Raw genomic sequence first — 20,460 nt, 5'->3', positions numbered from 1 at the left:
CCCAATTCTAGGCAATGCGTGCCAGCTTACCGCCAGCGCGCATTGTCGCAAACATGCCCTAAGGACCTCTGCAGCCCCCGGCGTTGGTGCTGGGCTAGTGCTGGTGGACTGCTGTTGCCCCACCACTCTGCGATCGCCTGAACCGCTGGGCAGTGGAGTGATATGTGGGGGTGTAGGGGGAGGTGAGGAGGAGGCACCATGCTGGGGCAGAGGAGGGTGGAGAGGTGGTGTCCTGGGAGGAGGGAGCAGGGTGGAAGGGAGGTAGAACCGGCAGAGTTCCAGCCCTCTGCATCCAGATCTTCTGTATCAGGCTGTGGACCTGACATGGAGGCTCTTGATTCTACAGCAGCCCAAGATTTGCCGCAGAATCGAGTAATCCCATTGCAGGGCTACTTGCCTTGCCCGGGGGAAGGGGATGAAAGTTCCCTTCCCCTGAGGAGCTGCTGGCGGCTGCCCTGTTGCATAGAGGATGTTGCAGCAGCTGTTTTGGCACTGTGGCAGTCCTGGTGCAATGGGCAGCTCAGAATTGGGCTGTAAGTGCGTATCTGTTGTCTGAAGGATTTGTGTGAAAATGAGACATTGAGTTCCATGCAAAGCATTAGGTAGAGGGGGAAGATCCCTGGAATGATTATAAGTTTCTTGTAACTTTTGCAGAGTACAGCAAGGGAGGAAGGAAGACTTCCTCTGTATAAGATATACCTTAGGAGGAGTAGGAACTACAAAACTCTTACGGCTTTGTCAGCCCAGTCGGTATGAAGATTCTTGTCTCCCCTTCCTCCTAACTCCTGTTCACAAAAGAGTTTCTGTCTAGTTGTCCTTTGAAATCCAATTAATATTTCTAGGTATTGGCAAATAAATGGCCTAGCTCACATTTTTGTGCTATGAGACTGTTGATTGATGGCCGGAGAGAAAGCGTTACTGCGCAATAGCCGCAGCCTGTGCATTAAAGTCTTGTTTTCTAGACCACGGAGGCTGCTTAAAAATCCTCTTTCTTGATCCTGACCTCATTGGCAGCCCTGGGGAGTAGGCAATGGTGTTGGATAGGATGGCGGGCATGCAGTTGTGAGTGTAAAGAGATGACTGCTTGGAGTTCATGAAGTCTTGCTTTAAAAATAACAGTCCTAAATGTCTCAGTTGGAGCTCTCTCCCATCAGATTTCTCTGGGAAAGCTTGCTTTTCCATATGTAAACCCTGTGACCCTCAATCCCTCACTACATCCTCCACTGAAACCAAGCCTTGTGACTGAATGTACTTGCCTTTATACCTGACTGTGCACCTTTCACACACTTGGCTTTTAGGTTGTAAACTGCTTGGAGCAGAGGAATGTTCTCTTTGGTTTAGAAACCCCTGTAAGGCTCTCTGTGGACTGATGATCCTGTATCGATGCATTCCAGAGCAACTAAGCTGCACACATTTCCAACAGTGAACTGCTCTCCAAACTCCTTCCTCCATTGCTGGCTTTGGGGTGTGTGTTCTGTTTTGGGGAAAGGTCCGGGCACACATTATGCAAGTGTAGCTAACCTTCTGGCTTGCTATGTGCTCCTGGACACTTGAGACACAGATGTCAGCCTCTTCCTGTGGTGTGCTGCAGTCTCTTGTGAAGCTTGAGTTTGTAAGATGTGTGCCCACTTTGTACATGAGGAAGGAGGCACCTCAGCGGCCACAAGAGTGACTTCTGCTGTTGGGGTGCAGTAGGAGGACTGTTGGACTGATCAGAAAAAGAATGAGCTCTCCTTGTGTCTAAGCAGGTTTCCACCAGTCTCCCTCCCCTTCGTTAATTTGTTTATTTAGAAATATTTCCATGCCTCACATTTTCCATCCCAATGGGATCCTCAAGGCAGCTTGCCATCAAAAATACCATGCTGCAAAAACAACTTGCAAATGAACAGCGCAGCAGTGGCAGCAGCAAAAACCAGACAGCTGCCAAAGCAGAAGCCAGACCACCAGCCTGTGTTTCATGGAACTCTTGTTGGGACAAGGTTGTTTTGACCCACTGCCTGAGCGGGATCAACAAGGTGGTCTGCTGGATTGCCCCCAAGGCAGATGTTTCCACAATTTGCTTGCAGCTGATGACAAGATCCTATTCCGCATCCCCACCCTCTGCATCACAGGGTGAAAAGGGATGCAGAGCAGTCAAGTTCATGTTGGAAGGAGGTGTGCCTTTAGGTAGCAGATCCCAAGCAGGCTGTATAAATTGCTGCACAAATCTGGCGGTGTTGTGCAGACCTTGGAGTTTCCACTCCATATTCACTTACTTTTCATTACTAGCCTCTTGTGCCTCCAGGACATCTCTGTGATGGCTGCTGGTCTGATCTCTCTTGCACTTCAAAACCCCCCCCCCCCACAATGCCCAGAACCGATGCTTCTACTCACCTGCCCAGGTGACCTGAGAAGCCTGTAGGAACCTATGTAGCTCTGTAGACTGCTTGCTGAAGGCCCAAATTTCTCAGTCCAAGCATCTGGCATAACAATAGACCCCCTTCCTTGCCCCCATGTTGCCTCAACATGCCTCCTTCAGTATCCTGCCCAGCCCCGTTCTGACTATGCCTTCTAACTTTCTGTGAATTTCTGATCCTTAACTACCCAAACCATGATGTGTTAACTACCAAGCCACCCAAAGCCATGATGTGCAATGTGCAACCTCCTGATTTTAGAAGTGGGCTACCTCAGAATGCCAGATGCAAGGGAGGGCACCAGGATGCAGGTCTCTTGTTGTCTGGTGTGCTCCTTGGGGCATTTGGTGGGCCACTGTGAGATACAGGAAGCTGGACTAGATGGGCCTATGGCTTGATCCAGCTCTTCTGGGGCTCTTCTTATGTTCTTAACCTCCCTTGGCCCTGCCTGCTGCCTGTGGCCTCTCTGATCCACACCTGCTTGCTCTGCAGGTTGAACCCAGCTGCAGCTTGGTTCAAAGGCAAATCAAAGCCTGACATGACAAGATGCACGATGTGATCTTCTGCTTCCATGCTTGATCTTCTGAGTCTTCCTGCCCTCATAAGTGACAGTTCATGAAATCAGGCAGGATAGCTATCCTGTCATACCACTGGAGTAGCTGGAGGTGGGGGCAGCGGGGGAGAAGCCATAGGTCTTCCATCATGGCTGGTCCTGGTCCAGGAAAACATGGGAATGGAGGTTGTGCCGATTCGGGCACCAGGTCCAGAGTGAAACCCCATCTAGGAGAAGCTGTCTTGACTAACGCCGAGCCTCTGAGCCCTGGGGTTCAGGCAGACACTGCTGTGTGCCAATGGTTCATGATTCTCTCTCTTAGAGCATTGCACATTGCCGGTTTTGTCTGGTGCAGAGGATGATTTTCAGCTGTTGCTGTGTAAAAATGCAAATGTCTTGGCATCTACTTCAGGCTCACTTCCCTGCTGCATAATTTCCAGCAGTGCTTGTCTAGCGCTAGGTTGACAGGCACATTAACCAACTCCTCCCTGCTCTCTCCCAAGTACAGCCCCTCTCTCAAGAGTTCTTTGCCTCCGATATGTCTTGTGGCCTTGACCTGGAAAGTTTCGTCCTTCAGTATCTGGGCACCATTAGTCAGGTAGTTTCAGCGAATATCCTTGCACTTGCTGGCTCATATTTCTCTATGACTGGCAACAGAGGATGTTGTTGTCTCGCAGGGCCTTTCAATCGGTGCTTTGTTTATTGCACAGCTCTCAAATGTAACCGGAGAGGTCCACCTCTGCAGGCTTTCAGTTGATACAGGTAGTTCATTAGCTTCTCTTTAAGAGGTTGGATTCCTCTTAGACTGGGAGATATGCCTTGTGCCTCTGTTGTTGCCTTTGCGCAAACAGGTCTTGTAGGTTTCAAAAGCCTTTCAAACTTGCTTACCAGAGACAAAACTGCACACGTCTGTGGGATATTCCTTGTGCGGCTGCAGTTTGCAGTATTTGATGTTTTCCTTTGGATCAATAAATGTTCTGGACATCCCTTATAGCCAGAACTGTGGTTGAAAAGGGTTCCCTGAATGTTTTCTCCCAAGAAAAAATGGGGGGAGCCTAAAAGAAACAATCAAATGCTGTGTAGTTTTCTCTGTCTTCCCTTTTTCTTGCTCTGCCTTCTGCTTCGGTGGCAGGTGTTGTAGATCGTAAATTAGGCATCTGAGCAACAAAAACTTGTAGTGACTCTTGTGAATCAGAGCCTGAGTTATCACCAGCAGTGAGTAATCGCAGCACATGTAGTTTCCAGCGGAAGCAACTAGAAGCTTAACTGGCCTTTTAAACTCCTCCTAATTGAGCTGTGTTCTTGACAAGAGTGAATGACTTTCGTTTCGAAGAGGCTTTTTCCCATTAGACACCATACAGAATTCTTCAGGTATTTTCTCCGCTTCTGCATTTACTTCTCCTTGCAGAAGCTCATGTAAACCAATCCCTTAAACCAGTGTTTCTCAAACTGTGGGTTCGGACCCACTGGGTGGGTCACGAGCCAATTTCAGGTGGGTCCCCTTTCATTTCGATATTTTATTTTGAATATAGTAGACTTGATGCTTCCATGCTTGACTGCATTTGGGGAAATATTACAGATCTATATTTTTACAGGCTACTGTGTATATGCTTTTAATCAGTGATAGTAAATGGAATTTATTCCTGGGTAGGATTGCAGCCTAGGATTGTAAAAAATTTTTCCTGCTCGATGATGTCACTTCTGCTCATGACATTACTTCCGGTGGGTCCTGACAGATTCTCATTCTAAAAAGTGGGTCTCGGTGCTAAAAGTTTGCGAACCACTGCCTTAAACAAAGCAGAGTGCAAGGTTCCTAGTGAATGATCCTGGGAAGAAAAGGAGGGATGTGGCTCAGGAAAAAATGGGGGGAGCAAATATGCTGGTAATGCCACAGTTAGGACAGCTTCCTCAGAAAGCAAACGGTGATCATAGTAATAGTTGCCACAGTGCCATAGCGGTGATCAGAACTTGAGTTTGACCCTCTCTGGCACGAGAGAATCCTGGGAAAGCTCTGCAGTGGTCTCCGAGGTCAATGCTGGGCCTGATTTTACCCTACTGATGTGGGCAAGCTTCAGGCTTGCAGGGTCTGTGTTGTGTTTCCCCCCCTCAAACCTGGATGTTCACCAGTGGCTGCAACGGTGGATGGCGCTAGATGCTAAATTGAGGCTCAGGCAGTGGGATCAGGTGCATCCGATGACTCTTACACTGGGAGAATGTTGGCACCAGGTTGCTTGCAGGCCCTGGGAACAAGCCCTTCTGTGGACTCCACACTGGGCCCCCACCTGCCTGCCTGTGAATGGTGCTTTGGGTGTTGCCACCTACAATGCTTTTGAGAGTTTGGTTGACAACCTTCAGTCTCGAAAGACTACGGTATAAACCTACAGCACCTGGTATTCCCAGGCGGTCTCCCATCCAAGTACTAACCAGGCCTGACCCTGCTTAGCTTCCAAAACTAGACAGGATCAGCAATCTGCAGGGTAACAGTTGCTGCTGCTTTTGAGAGTTTGTTTGAGAGTTTGAAGTCAACCTATTTGGGCCTTCAACCAGTGGTGAACCTGCCTGCCCTTTGATGCCACAATCTGATTGGGATGACCTGTATCTATGCAAGCACCTGAATTACTAAAGATCAGGGATTCCAACCACTTAATATAAAACACAAAGCCATTCTTTTGTGTGTGTGTGTGTGTGTGTGTGTGTTAAAAAAAAAAAAAAAAAGGGAGGGGGAGGCAAAACGAGAAACTCTTACTGATCGTCCTGCAAGTCACTCGGAGATGTACCAGTTTCTACATTCTGCTGGCCTCTGTTATATGCTACAAGGGCTTCAGAAAAATTGTGTTTAAACCATTTCTTCCCAATGTTGCATATACACAACAGGGATCAAATGCGTACACATGTGGGCCGGGCAAAAATGGGTTAAGTGCATTTACTTGTTGTGTGTTGACCAGTGTTGCATGTTTAAGATTGGCCTGGGCCATCAGCTACAAGCATAATGCATGAATGGTTCAGCCCCTGTAAGTGTAGTCATACCAAAGCATATATGGAAATCTTACAAAGGGCAAAGACTTCCCTCGAGGCCTGCACCCTATAGATCAGCGTTTTTTCAACCACTGTGCCATGGCGCATTGGTGTGCTGGGAATGGTCGGCAGGTGTGCTGTTGGAGTTTGGGGGAGGTTCATATATTAGTAGGGTGGTTGGGGGAGTCAACCCCTGGTTAGCAGTCAAATTGTCAAAAAACGGAGGGTGTGCCTTGACGATTTTAGTGCCTTCTCAGTGTGCCGTGAGATGGAAAAGGTTGATAGTAGCTGCTGCAGATCATTGGCCTTGGAGTGTGTCCACACTGGCCATCTCTCATACATCAGTGGCAGCTTATGAGGCAGTCTAAGGAGGTGGTGGATTTTGGGAACCTTTCACCCCAAGTCTTCCACTGCCCTATCCTTCTAACCTGCTGCCAAAACCTGCCACTCAAGCGAGAAGCAGATTTTTTTTTTCATTCACCATTTTTGAAAGCTCCGGCTTTTGTTACTTTGGCCCTGTGTTAGGTCTTCAGGTTTTCGGAGTGACAGTTTCTGCTCCTTCTCTCCCTCCTGGGAAGGTATCGCGGCTGCAGTGTCAGCTTTTCAAGGATTTGTGAAGACAGCTTGCGGCAGTGTTGGGATCTGTTGCTGTTTGATACAAGACCAATGTGTGAAAATGCCAGGATTCCCTCTGGCCTTCTGCTGCAAAAGTAGTTCTAGGCTTTGGAGCAGGAAAGAAAACATGTCTTGTTTTTCACAGCAATTGTGCGCGCAAATTGCCATTTGAGGAAATTCCACTGTGTGCTCTCTTCATCCCTCCCCCCTCCTGAAACACTAATTCTTGTACTTGCTTAGGGTTGGAGGGAAAGAAGGAAGATGGGACAGAATTTCTGAGTGATGGGTGCAGTGGGTGGGGAGGCAGATGAGGCAGAGCCTCCCCTCTAGAGTCTTTTGAAAAGCGCTGTGACTGTGTAAGTTGCTCAAGCACACTTAACCCATGCTTGGAGTGCATCTACCTTATACAGCAGTAGTGCTTTTCAAAGGACTCTGGTGGGGAGGCTCTGCCTCACCTGCCTCCCCACCCACCAGATGTCCCTGTTGGTAGTTTATTTTCTGGCAGATTTGGGGAGATGCATCACCCACAAGGGAGCCTGCTAGCATAGGCCATGCCAGGCACTTTTGAAGTAGAAAACAGGTTGTCACCAACTGTGGCATGTTTCTTCCCATAGACATGAATGGTAGCTATTCGTTTTATGGGGAAAAAGAGGACTTCAGCAATAATGAAGCAGCGGAACAGAAGGAAAAATAGCCGCCCCTGTAAACTGCCTCCCTTCCTGAGAAGTTCCAAAGCACAGGGAAGTCTAGAGGTGGCAGTTTGAATGCCAGCTTAAGAAGCCAGTTCCTTGCAGGAGGTGGTGTATCTTGCATTAAATTAGGCCTCTGAAACCCCTTGCTGTGCTAATTGGCTTTCTGGTCTTTGCATGGTGCTGGCAGCTCTGGGGAATCAAGGTGGTCGCTTGCTCTGTTAGTAATTCTGTCTCTCTTCTCTGGCTGATTTCCTTGCCCACTGAGAGGGGCATTTCTCAGTGGCTGAGCATCTACTTTTGCATGGTCCTAGTTTCAGTTGCAGGTATTGCAGTTAAAAGGGTGTCATAACAACATAAGAACAGCCCCACTGGATCAGGCCATAGGCCCATCTAGTCCAGCTTCCTTTATCTCACAGCGGCCCACCAAATGCCCCAGGGAGCACACCTGATAACAAGAGACCTCATCCTGGTGCCCTCCCTTGCATCTGGCATTCTGACATAACCCATTTCTAAAATCAGGAGGTTGCACATACACATCACAGCTTGTGACCCATAATGGATTTTTCCTCCAGAAACTTGTCCAATCCCCTTTTAAAGGTGTCCAGGCCAGACGCCATCACCACATCCTGAGGCAAGGAGTTCCACAGACCAACCACACGATGAGTAAAGAAATATTTTCTTTTGTCTGTTCTAACTCTCCCAACACTCAATTTTGGTGGATGTCAAGGCAACAAGGCCTTGAACAGAGATTTGCTGCCGGTCAGAAAGGGCAGTACTGAGTAAAGTGGACCAAATGACCTGACCCTGTTTAAGGCAGCAGCATCTGCTGTGAAGTGCAGTGAAGGAAGAGCTGAACTGTTACGTCCTTGTGTTTCTCTGTTCTGTTTAATGGACACCTGAGCCCTCCCTGGTCACCACCAGGTGGCAGAAACAATCCTGGAACTGCCTATGGGCAATTCAGATTTTCCAGGCCCAAAGGTATCCCCTACTAGCACCTTCTCTCATATCTGCTCCTCTGTGGATCCCTGGGTGACCCATGGACTGACCTTAGAGTATTTGTCAGTGGCTCCTCCATGCCCTGGAAGGATGTGACAGGTGGGGTGCCTCAGGGCGCTGCCTTGGGCCCTGTGTTATTCAATACCTTGGGTGAGGGGGTAGAGGGGGTTCTCATCAAACGTGCAAACACCATGTTATTATTATTAACATTATTAACAGTATTTACATACCGCTTTTCAACTAAAAGTTCACAAAGCGGTTTACAGAGAAAAATCAAATAACTTGATAAGTTCCACAGTATGCCATGGGAGTTTGGAGCACAGCAGCTGAAAATCACTGAAAAACTGTTCTGGGTTCCTTGACCCTGTTTCTAGGGCTACTGTCTGCAGTAACAAATTGTCTGCCTCTCATCCTCTGCTGGTGGAGGAAGATCACGTTCAAACACGTTTACAACTGTACCACCCCAGGTCAAATTGGTCTAATGAAATAGCCTTGCAAGTAAATGATTTTCTCCACGGCAGCTGTGTGGTCTTTTGTGGTGTGCTCACACCCTGAAAGCGTGATAGGCTGCCTTCCAACCAGCAAAAGTTTCCTTGGCTGGTCAGCTGAGGTGCTTCATACTTGCTGCAAGTAACCAGGTGAAGAGATGATCTATGAGCCTGGTTTTTTAAAAAAAAAAATCAGACCTACTTTGTAACCCCTGCTTTTTGTGAAAAGCACAGCCTTCACTCTCTGCCCTAAAAATGCCATTCTAATGTTGATGAGGAATATTATGTGCATATTTTTACAGCGGAGAACATCGCTTGGCTTCCAAAAATATTTTGGCAGCTGTTCCACCTATTTTAGTTGAGTGGCGGAAACCAGGGTGAAGGGGATGATGGGGAAGGGATGACCGGATGCCTTTTGCATGGCAATGAACTGCTTGCAACAGAGATATGAAAATGGATGGCTTGTGCATAGGCAAAAAGCCTAGAACACTTTCCCTTTGCTTGTCACCTTCCAGCAGTAAATATCCTCTAAGCTTTATGGTCACATTTGAGGCTTTGTTCGCTTTTTATGTAAATCAAGCTATTTTTCCCTCTCCCAGGTCTTATCAAACACTTTTATATAGGTAAGATGCATTCATTATATATGTTCATGCATTTTCTCCACAGCCAGCTTTGTTCTTCTTAATAGACTCCTTTTGTTTAGCAGGAAATGCTGCCTACTTGGAGAGCAAGAGGAAAATGTTATTTCTAAAGCACTGGTTATAAGATGTTGGGCAGAAACAGATTTTGATAAACTGTCAGCATATTATGAAATCAAAAGTGGTTGCACAATTGGAAATGGCCAGTTTTAAGAAAAACCTAAGCTGTTAGTTTCCTGCCATGAGCCCCTTGGAAAGGTGGCCTTTTGCTTGTTGCACAAGGATGGGGACTTGAGTTTGAGTTGCAAAATTCAGCGTTTTTGCTGACTCGTGTACACTCGAGTCACGCGCATGGAAGACTTGGCAAAAGACTCGCGTCAAGGGCCCCTGCTGCTTCTAAGTACAGCTGCAAAGGACTGGGTCATCCTGGTAAGCCTCGTAGCTGCTGTGTGTGACCCTCCTCCCTCTTGCCACCTCTGTCTCCACTCTCATGCAGTCCGTCCCACCCACTTGTTGAACAAGGTTGCCAAAATATTATTCAGTGAATTGATTGAGCTGCAAGACGTGCAATGAGATGAATAGCTTCATAACACGATGGCCCTCAAAACACTTGATAAAGAACCATCTCTAAATTCATCTGCCTGATTTTTTTTTAACCTCTGGTTTGTGACTCTGAATGGGCTCCATGAGCCTGACGCAGCTTTTCTTCAGTGAAATATTTTTATGCCGTGCAGTAAGAAGTTTCTCTAAAAACAGGGAAAAATGCACTGAAACAAAACTCAGAGCTATTAAGTCTTGATGCAAAGTGTGATTGATTAAGCAATTTAATGTTCTAAATAAAACACCACGCAAGATCGGTATCAAAATTTCATGCAGGTCTAAAGCTAATGAATAGAAGACTCCAGCAAAAAGCCATGCAAGCAAATAGGGCACTTGTAGAAAACTGCTGCCCTCCTAAGCTCTTCTGGGCTTAGAAGTTGCCACTGGAAAAGGCCTGCTTTCCTAGCTGCGGAAATGGCCAGCTCTTCTTTTCTGGCAATGTGGAAGTTGTAGAAGGTTCCTGAAAACCAGCGGCATGGTGTGGAGAAAGGGATCAGAGGAATGTTCTTCTCAGCTCTTTGTAGAACTTGGAGTCACCCAGCGAGATTGATTGACAGCTGATTCAAGACAGACCAAAGAAAGTATTTGTTATTTCCATACTGGGTGAAGACGGGGAATTCTGTGCCACATAAAGTGGTAATGGAGTTAAATTTCTGCCCAACGGTGCATATATGCAACAGGGACCAAATATTTACACCTGTGGGCAGGGCAAAAATGGGTTCAACAGGGATTAGAGTAGGGCGTGGAGGATAGGGTATTGCAGTGATTTTCAATGTTTTTCTTACGGTACCCTGACTTCTGTGGTTTTTTCTTTGGTCGTCACCTCTTGCAATGTCACTACCAGCTTACGGGATTCTCTTCCGGGTTCCGTGGCTCTGTAGGGCATCTATCTGTTGTAACAAATTGCCTATCTCCTTTCCTCTGCTGGACAGACAATTTGTTACTACAGACAGTTGCGCTAGAAACAGACCAACAGAACCTGAAAGAGTTTTTCAGCTACTTTCAGCGGCTTTGCTCCAAACTCCCACAGCACACCTGCAGACCTTTCGTGGCACACGCTTTGAAAATTGCTGGGTTATTGGTCACTAATAACACTGGCCATGTTCAGATGCACTGAACCCCTGAAATACTGTTGCTGGGGAGGCACAAGGGCAGAGGGGGCAGTATGTCTTGCTAATGGGCTTCTCAGGAGCCCTTGGTTGATCCCTGTTGTGGGCATAAGAACATACGAACAGCCCCACTGGATCAGGCCATAGGCCATCTAGTCCAGCTTCCTGTATCTCACAGCGGCCCACCAAATGCCCCAGGGAGCACACTTGATAACAAGAGACCTGCATCCTGGTGCCCTCCCTTGCACTGGCATTCTGACATAGCCCATTTCTAAAATCAGAACGTTGCACATACACATCATGGCTTGTAACCCATAATGGATTTTTCCTCTAGAAACTTGTCCAATCCCCTTTTAAAGGCGTCCAGGCCAGATGCTGTCACCACATCCTGTGGCAAGGAGTTCCACAGACCGACCACACTCTGAGTAAAGAAATGTTTACTTTTACTGTCCTAACCCTCCCAACACTCAATTTTCGTGGATGTCCGCTGGTTCTGGTGTTGTGTGAGAGGGTAAAGAGCATCTCCCTATCCACTCTGTCCATCCCCTGCATAATTTTGTATGTCTCAGTCATGTCCCCCCTCAGGTGCCTCTTTTCTAGGCTGAAGAGGCCCAAACGCCGTAGCCTTTCCTCATAAGGAAGGTGCCCCAGCCCAGCAATCATCTTGGTTACCCTCTTTTGCACCTTTTCCATTTCCACTATGTCCTTTTTGAGATGCGGCGACCAGAACTGGACACAATACTCCAGGTGTGGCCTTACCATCGATTTGTACAACGGCATTATAATATTAGCCGTTTTGTTCTCAATACCTTTTCTAAGAGGGCCAACCACTCCTCTGGCAGGTTTCCTGCTTCTAACATATTTGAAGAAGCTTTTATTATTCCCCTTAATGCTGCTGGCCATGCGTTCCTCATAGTCTCTATTGGCCTCCCGTATCACCTTCTTACATTTCTTTTGCCACAGTTCATGTTCCTTTTTATTCTCTTCATTAGGGCAAGACTTCCATTTACGGAAGGAAGCTTCCTTGCCCTTTACAGCCTCTCTAACTTGACTGGTTAGCCATGCGGGCACCCTCCTGGACTTAGTCGAGCCCTTCTTCATTTGTGGTATACACCTCTTCTGGGTCGCTATTACTGTTGTTTTAAGCAACCTCCATGCACTCTGGAGAGATTGGACTCTTTTTACCTTCCCTTGTAACCTCCTTCTAACCAGCCTCCTCATTTGAGGGAAGTCCGCCAGTCGGAAGTCAAGGGTTGGGCAGCCCTTGGCAGAGAGAGATGGTGCAAGGCTTATTGAATGACTGCTGCAACTTCCTGTTGCTGGATTTGACTGTAATGCACATTTCAGGGTGTAGAAAACGAACTGAGGTTGCTGCGTTTGGGATATAAAGCTGACTGTTGTAGCACTTCCTTTGTGGAACAAACAGGATGTTCAAGATGCACTCTGAAGAGTTGAAATTTTGTGCTGCAAGCGCAGGTTTTTTGCACACTGCTTCCTCTTGCCCTCCCCTCCTCAACTTTCTTCCCTTTTTATTTTCCACTTTCTGGCATACTGCTTTCTGAAAAGCTGCTGTTTACCCTTGAAGTATGCTCATGTGGTAAACAGGGTTGCAGCCTTTCTTGTCCTAATCCTGGCAGATCGCCTTTGAACGTGTACAGAGTGCCTGCTATGAAATTCTTCATTGTCTATCCCAGTGATTGTCAACCTTTTCCATCTCACAGCACACTGACAAGGCACTAAAATGGTCAAGGCACACTACCAGATTTTGGACAATTGACAAAGCACACCATGCTACCAGTGGGGGCTCACATCTCCCATTGGCCCTATTAATAAATGACTTTTCCCCAAATTCCTGTGGCACACCTGTGGACCACTCGCGGCACACCAGTGTGCCACAGCACAGCGGTTGAAAATGGCTGGTCTATCCTGAGGTGCAATCTGGAATCCTGTTCTTGAACTTTCCTTATTGTAGGGGTACCCATGTAGGGGCTGTGCTGCTTGAAGAATCGGGCACCCTCTATTCTGGCTTAATACTCTTTAGGGTAGGGAGGAGCATTAGTTTTGGGAGGCAGCCTGTTCATAGCTGGCCCAAGATTCTCCAACACCGGCAAATCAAATATAGGTAGGCTGCAGGCAAATCAAATATTGCCCTTCCCTTACTTGGAACTTCTCTGATGCTGTAGCTTAGGGATGTAAAACATAAGTTCTTTATTCACCCCCCTGATGATTGGGTTCTCCTGGTACCACCATCAGCTGCTCTTGGCAGAAGCAGTGCTGAGCTCCCCCATATCTGGTTCAAGATTTGCATATTTTTCTTTTGTCATATGCCACTAATGAATTCCTAAATGAGGAAGAAGTGTTGTTTTTTTTTTTTCTGGTTGTCACTTGCTTAATGACATCCATTCCTGCTTAATGACCTCTCATGTCCCTTAGCAGACCCCATGAATCTAGGCCTGCTCATGAAATTTTGACATTCCTGAGAGTTTGACACCCCTGCTGTAGCCCTTCATGCTCCTCTTCTCCATTCTTCCTCTTCTGCTGTGTCCTCCCCTCCCTTTTCAGAGCAGTGGAGAATGACCACATCAGCCTCATGGATGAGGCCTGCCTTGTGTCTGTTCCTTGAAAGCCCAAGAGATGCATCCTTGATTAAATTTTACACTGCAAAGGATTTGTTGGGTGCTGCTTGCTCTGAACAAACAGTGTATGTGTTATTGTCTCTGCTTTGAAGGTTCTTCTTTTATCTCAGGCATGCACACTGAAAATGTAAGCAACCACAGCTTTTTCTTTACTTAAGCAACTACCAAGAACCCTCTGGGAGACCAGATCAAAGTCCTGGAAATTCCTGTTTTTCTTTTACTTTGAACAATAAGGTGGGGTACAGGAGCTGCTGTTGCTTTTCTTGGTATTTTGATTCCAGGTTATCTAGAATAACTTAGACTAGAAGCTGGGGGAATTCCTGTCACTGTGATGTAGTGGGGGCTGGGGGAGACATGCATATTGCAGGGAAATATTTTCTATGTGGTCTTCATGCATGTGAGAGGCGCATGCACCTGAACATGAGATACTGAATTCTGCGCGTAGTTTGTGCTTTTGAGCCTTGTGATTACAGAATTGTTTTAAAATGTGCAGAATCAATTTGTGAAATCAGTTTGGACCCCCTCCTTTCCTCAAACCGTCTTCCTGTCATTCAGACTGCTTGCTGCTTCATCAAAATCTCCTCCTGGGCGGAGGAAGGTGTCATTGTGCTGCCTCATCTCCTGATAAGAATGCATGGAAACAGGACAGAAAAGACAAGCTCTATTCTTGCTGCCATTATTTACTCAGCTCTTCCCGAAACTAGTAATTAGCTGCATATTGTGTGAAATCTCTTTGTAAGGGTTTTCTCCCACTTTCTCTTGCATCAAGTTCACTTTAGGTTGGAATGAACAGATAAAAATGAATCCAGTTTTCAAAGCCTGTTTTCGTGTCCGCTGGCACTTTTGGGAAGCGCTGCCCTTCTTCTGCTGAGCTCCAGGGAAGATTTCTGGGTGCAGATGGTGTTTTGAAAGGACACCATGATGCTCTCCCTGTCCAATTCTGCCTTTAAGGAATGGGTAGGGACTGTGTGTGTGTGGGGGGGGGGGGTTATTACATTTTTGAACCTTAGGGGAGGAGAGGCAGCAGGGTGAAAGGGTAGGTTATGTAGAGTTGTTTTACAGCTACGGGTTCAATTTGGCTTTCAGGGTATATCCGCTGTCTGGAGATGGATGGGTTGTGACCGAGATCAGTATGGGAGTTGTGTTGTGGGCAGTTCTCGAGGGTCTGGTCCACAGAGCAAGAGAACAAGCTTAGAGTAAGGAAAGATTTATCAGGAAAAGTGCCTGCCTGCCTGATGGGAAGCCTTGACTGCCCTTCCTGTTGTGGAGAGGCGTACAGCCTGGGTGGGCAGAGTCACCCCAACACCTGGGGGTCTTAAGGTAGTCTAACCGCCCTGTGTCTGGCTCACATGGCAGAATCCTGCCCTTTTGGTTCAAATTCTCCATGAAAGATGCTTTTTCAAATTCTCTGTGATAGATACTTTTTGCCATAAGACCAGGGGTATCTATCCTGTGAAAATTGCAGGGGTATCTATCCTGTGAAAATTGCAAAGGTCTTAGCTGAGCATTAAGGTGAGCATTAAGCTAATTAGCTTAATGCTTTTATTGTTGTTTGGGTTTCCCTTTTGATCATTTGAGCTGAGGACCAAGAGGACCTGGTCAAATGCAAAAGATTTTGCATTCAATGGGTTGCTTGATTAATTGTTTAAAAGGCAAGTTATTGATTTACATTCTTGGGTGGGCAGCCCTTGTTCTAACAAGACAGCAAGAAATATAGAACAAAGAGGGTGAGGGACAGTTTTCCTGGTTGATAGATTCCAACACATTCTGGTTTTTTCTTCTTTGTTTCCTTCCTCCAAGAAGAAGCAATTTCTACGGTTTGGGGGCACCAGAATTCAGCAAAGTTTTGATGAAGGGCACTCCCATGCCCACAACATTATTAGGGGATACCCTCTTGTCAACCCATGACTTATTTTGGTACTGTTTAGTAGCCCTGTCTGATCTAGTTTTCTGCAGTTCATGACCTGGTGTAGAGAGTTGATTTGTGAGAATGGGGAGCTGGGGTGGTGGTGTCATTTAATTTGGATCTCACTCTTTCATGAGAAATTGTGTCCAAAGCAACTTAAGATATACAACAGCCAATGGTAAAGCAACAATGGAAATAAAAGCATGGTTGTATCAACACTTCAGTAATATATGCCATAAACATGGCCATAAACAATTCACACCTCTTGGTTCAGTAAACAATATAAGTGATGTAAGAGAACAGCACTTCAGTAAACAATAAAACCTGAAGGCAGAAGTAGAAAATATGCCTAGATGCTGGGCAAGAATACCAAAGTAGAAATTAAAATGGATTAGAACTGGGCATGCGTGTGAGGATGGGAGCAGGTTGGGAGATTAAGCTGAGGACAGGCCTGGATGGAGGAAAGGGGGTTGGGTCCAGTTCTTGTCCTAACGCTGGCTCTCAACTAAGCTGTTCCCAAAAGAATGGCCTCCCAGGCATTGCCTCAAACAGTGATCTTCAACCTTTTATGTGCCACGATCCCAATCAATAAATAACAAAATAAAGTGGGGACCCACCATTGTTCCTGCCTCCCTTCCTGGGACCCTATCTGCCTACTCCCTGCCTCCATCACTACCTATAAGAAAATGAGAAGAGCCCTGCTGGATCAGGCCAAATGCTCATCTAGTCCAGCTTCCTGTATCTCACAGTGGCCCACCAAATGCCCCAGGGAGCACACAAGACAGCAAGACCCAACCTGCATCCTGGTGCCTTTCCTTGCATCTGGCATTCTGAGGTAGCCTACTTCTAAAATCAGGAGCTTGCACATACCTATCATGACTTGTAACTCATGATATACTTTTCCATTCTGTCCATCCCCTGCATAATTTTGTATGTCTCAATCATGTCCCCCCTCAAGCACGTCTTTTCTAGACTCAACCCCCTCTCCTCCTGTTACACTCTCCTCCCCATTACACTCACTCTTTTAACATAAGAACAGCCCCACTGGATCAGGCCATAGGCCCATCTAGTCCAGCTTCCTGTATCTCACAGCGGCCCACCAAATGTCCCAGGGAGCACACCAGATAACAAGAGACCTGCAAGGCTTCCTGGGAATTGTAGTTAAGAACATAAGAACAGCCCCACTGGATCAGGCCACAGGCCCATCTAGTCTAGCTTCCTGTATCTCACAGCAGCCCCACCAAATGCCCCAGGGAGCACACCAGATAACAAGAGACCTGCAAGGCTTCCTGGGAATTGTAGTTAAGAACATAAGAACAGCCCCACTGGATCAGGCCACAGGCCCATCTAGTCTAGCTTCCTGTATCTCACAGCAGCCCCACCAAATGCCCCAGGGAGCACACCAGATAACAAGAGACCTGCAAGGCTTCCTGGGAATTGTAGTTAAGAACATAAGAACAGCCCCACTGGATCAGGCCACAGGCCCATCTAGTCTAGCTTCCTGTATCTCACAGCAGCCCCACCAAATGCCCCAGGGAGCACACCAGATAACAAGAGACCTGCAAGGCTTCCTGGGAATTGTAGTTAAGAACATAAGAACAGCCCCACTGGATCAGGCCACAGGCCCATCTAGTCCAGCTTCCTGTATCTCACAGCAGCCCCACCAAATGCCCAGGGAGCACACCAGATAACAAGAGACCTGCAAGGCCTCCTGGGAATTGTAGTTGAAGAACATAAGAACAGCCCCACTGGAGCAGGCCATAGGCCCATCTAGTCCAGCTTCCTGTATCTCACAGCAGCCCCACCAAATGCCCAGGGAGCACACCAGATAACAAGAGACCTGCAAGGCCTCCTGGGAATTGTAGTTGAAGAACATAAGAACAGCCCCACTGGAGCAGGCCATAGGCCCATCTAGTCCAGCTTCCTGTATCTCACAGCGGCCCACCAAATGCCCCAGGGAGCACACCAGATAACAAGAGACCTGCAAGGCATTCTGGGAATTGTAGTTAAGAACATAAGAACAGCCCCACTGGATCAGGCCATAGGCCTGGGATCACACCAGGGAAGGTGTCTGGCTGCTGCCCTCTGAGTAGTGATCGCTGAGCCTGTTGCAGGTGTGGCTCTTGCTAGTTTTCAGTCTGTCTTCTCTGCTTGCTGGCATTTGATACCGATGTTGGATAGGGGCCATTGCCGAGTGAGAGAGTACATGCCTTGTGAGCGGAAAGTCCCAGGTTCAATCTCTGGCATCTCTTGTTAAAAGGATCAGGTAGCAGATGATGGGAAAATCTTCTGGCTGAGATCCTGGAGAAAGACTGCCAGTTGGAGCAGGAAGGCCTGGGCTAGATGGGCTGGTGATCTTCATCTTCAGCTTCAGGCTGATGTGCTGACTCTGTGTAACTGATATAGCTATTGCTGGAGGGTAAAGATGAGGTAGGTTGGCAACATGATGTGGACTGGAGGAGCTTGAGTTCCTGGAAGGGTAGAAAAGCAAGGTATAAATCTTTTTTAAAGCCTTTTTGCCACTGCTAGGGTCCTGATCTGTGTTGTCATCGTCCCCCCGGTGTAGTTGCTATTTCCTCCAAGAAGGAAACTCTAATTGGACCCAACAGAAGCATATTTCATAGCATCTTTGCTTGTAGTTTCTGTGTCTTACTTTAGAGCCAGTCTTAGCACCACACTAAATGCACTTCCATGCTATTTTTTTTTTCTGCTGAACACTCCCCAAAACCATTCCAGGTCCCTTCAGGTACCATGTGCTACAGTGGCGGTTTTGAGAAGAATTAGTAGCTTTCATGGCTGACATTTTCTGTGGGGAAGACGAGTGCAGAGGTAGAGGTTAAACACTCCACAGGTCTGGACCACGACAGCTCTGGGAGCCTTGCTGAGAGAAGCACACAACCCTGCCTTCCTGTACTGATGGCCTTCTGTAGTGGAGTACACTGGTTGCCAGCATTAGATGTCTGGCTGTCATTGGTGGCTATATTTGTGGACACCTGGCTAGAGTTCCTCAGTGTTTTATGGGGTCAGGTTGGCTAAAGACATGGACAGTGTGTGTGGGGGGGCACAATGTGTGTGTGTCTTATTTTGCAGCCTGTGGCTTGGCCTGTTTTGTGTGTATGTGTGTATGCTTGTGGTTTCTTGGGCCCCTCTCTGCAGCACGCCTGACCTGTGCTAGTGGCAGGCTGCAGTTAGGAGTCGCATAATTTGATTCTGAGTGGCGGGATCTTCTTGGGAGTGATGGAGAGGATTTGAGTGCCTTTCAATCCTCCTCCTCCAATCCTTTATGATAAGTAGCAACCTCTCCTCCCAAGATTTGATGGCTGCATATGGACCATAATCGCATAATGGCTGTTTGCTTAAAGAGAAGGGTTTTAGGGCTGTCCATTGTATCCTTGATTTACAGCTATTGCATTCAAGATAATATCACAACTTCAGTGGTGCATTCTCTGTTTTCACACTGAGCTGCTCAGTTGAGTAGCAAGTGGGCCTTGTTAATGTTCAGAAACCTCATTCAAGGCTGTGAGGTATGTTTGGAGCTCCTATTAAGGTGCCTGGCTTAAGGAAGCTTGATAGCACTTGGCTGCTAAAAGCATCAGCATACATCTGTATGCTGTATAGCAGTGAAGGGAAAGGAACCAGGGAGAACCTAGGTTCTCATGAAAGCGGTCAGGAAGATGTGTCCCCCTCTCCCATAAGGCAAGGATATGGATGTGTCCCCCTCCCATAAGGCATAAGATGTGTCCCCTTCTCCCATAAGGCAAGGATATGGAATTGTCCAGTGAAGTTGAAGGGCAGAAGATGGACAAAAGAAAGTTCTTTTTCACATATAGCACTCGCCACCAGACTTGTTGGAGTCTGGTCCAACAAGAAGCTGACGGAACATACCAAGATCCAAGTCTACAGAGCTTGTGTCCTGAGTACACTTCTGTACTGCAGCGAGTCATGGACTCTTCGCTCACAACAGGAGAGGAAACTGAACGCTTTCCACATGCGCTGCCTCCAACGCATTCTCGGCATCACCTGGCAGGACAAAGTTCCAAACAACGCAGTCCTGGAACGAGCTGGAATCCCTAGCATGTATGCACTGCTGAAATAGAGACGCCTGCGTTGGCTTGGTCATGTCGTGAGAATGGATGATGGCCAGATCCCAAAGGATCTCCTCTATGGAGAACTCGTGCAAGGAAAGCGCCCTACAGGTAGACCACAGCTGCGATACAAGGACATCTGCAAGAGGGATCTGAAGGCCTTAGGAGTGGACCTTAACAGGTGGGAAACCCTGGCCTCTGAGCGGCCCGCTTGGAGGCAGGCTGTGTAGCATGGCCTTTCCCAGTTTGAAGAGACACTTGGCCAACAGTCTGAGGCAAAGAGGCAAAGAAGGAAGGCCCATAGCCAGGGAGACAGACCAGGGACAGACTGCACTTGCTCCCAGTGTGGAAGGGATTGTCACTCCCGAATCGGCCTTTTCAGCCACACTAGACGCTGTTCCAGAACCACCTTTCAGAGCGTGATACGAGAGTCTTTCGAGACTGAAGGTTGCCTACTGTACTGTACTCGCCACCACAAGATGTGCTGGTAGTTGTAAGTGAGGAGTACACAAACTTTGTGGAAAATGGTTCTGTGTCTGTCATGGTAAGTCAGTGGAACATCCAGGTTCAGAGAAGACTGTGTGCCTCGGAATACGCAGAAAGGGAGGGCCACTTGCCTTCATGCCCTGCTTCCTGGAGGCTTCTAGCTGGCCGTGGAAACAGGATGCTGGCTTATGTGGACCTTTAATCTGATCTATTAGAGCTACTCTTACATCCTTAATCAGGAGAGGAAA

General features: G+C 47.4%; 1 protein-coding gene across 5 annotated transcripts in view; it reads left to right on the top strand.

The window, feature by feature from the left end:
- GDPD5 (glycerophosphodiester phosphodiesterase domain containing 5) overlaps positions 1-20,460 on the top strand; it is a 142,526-nt gene that overhangs the window by 61,377 nt on the left and 60,689 nt on the right. The window lies entirely within an intron of this gene.

This window comes from Tiliqua scincoides, chromosome 3 (assembly GCF_035046505.1).
Source record: "Tiliqua scincoides isolate rTilSci1 chromosome 3, rTilSci1.hap2, whole genome shotgun sequence".
NCBI lineage: Eukaryota > Metazoa > Chordata > Lepidosauria > Squamata > Scincidae > Tiliqua > Tiliqua scincoides.
The sequence above is the reverse complement of the archived record's forward strand: the minus strand, read 5'-3'. Positions and strand labels throughout refer to the sequence as shown.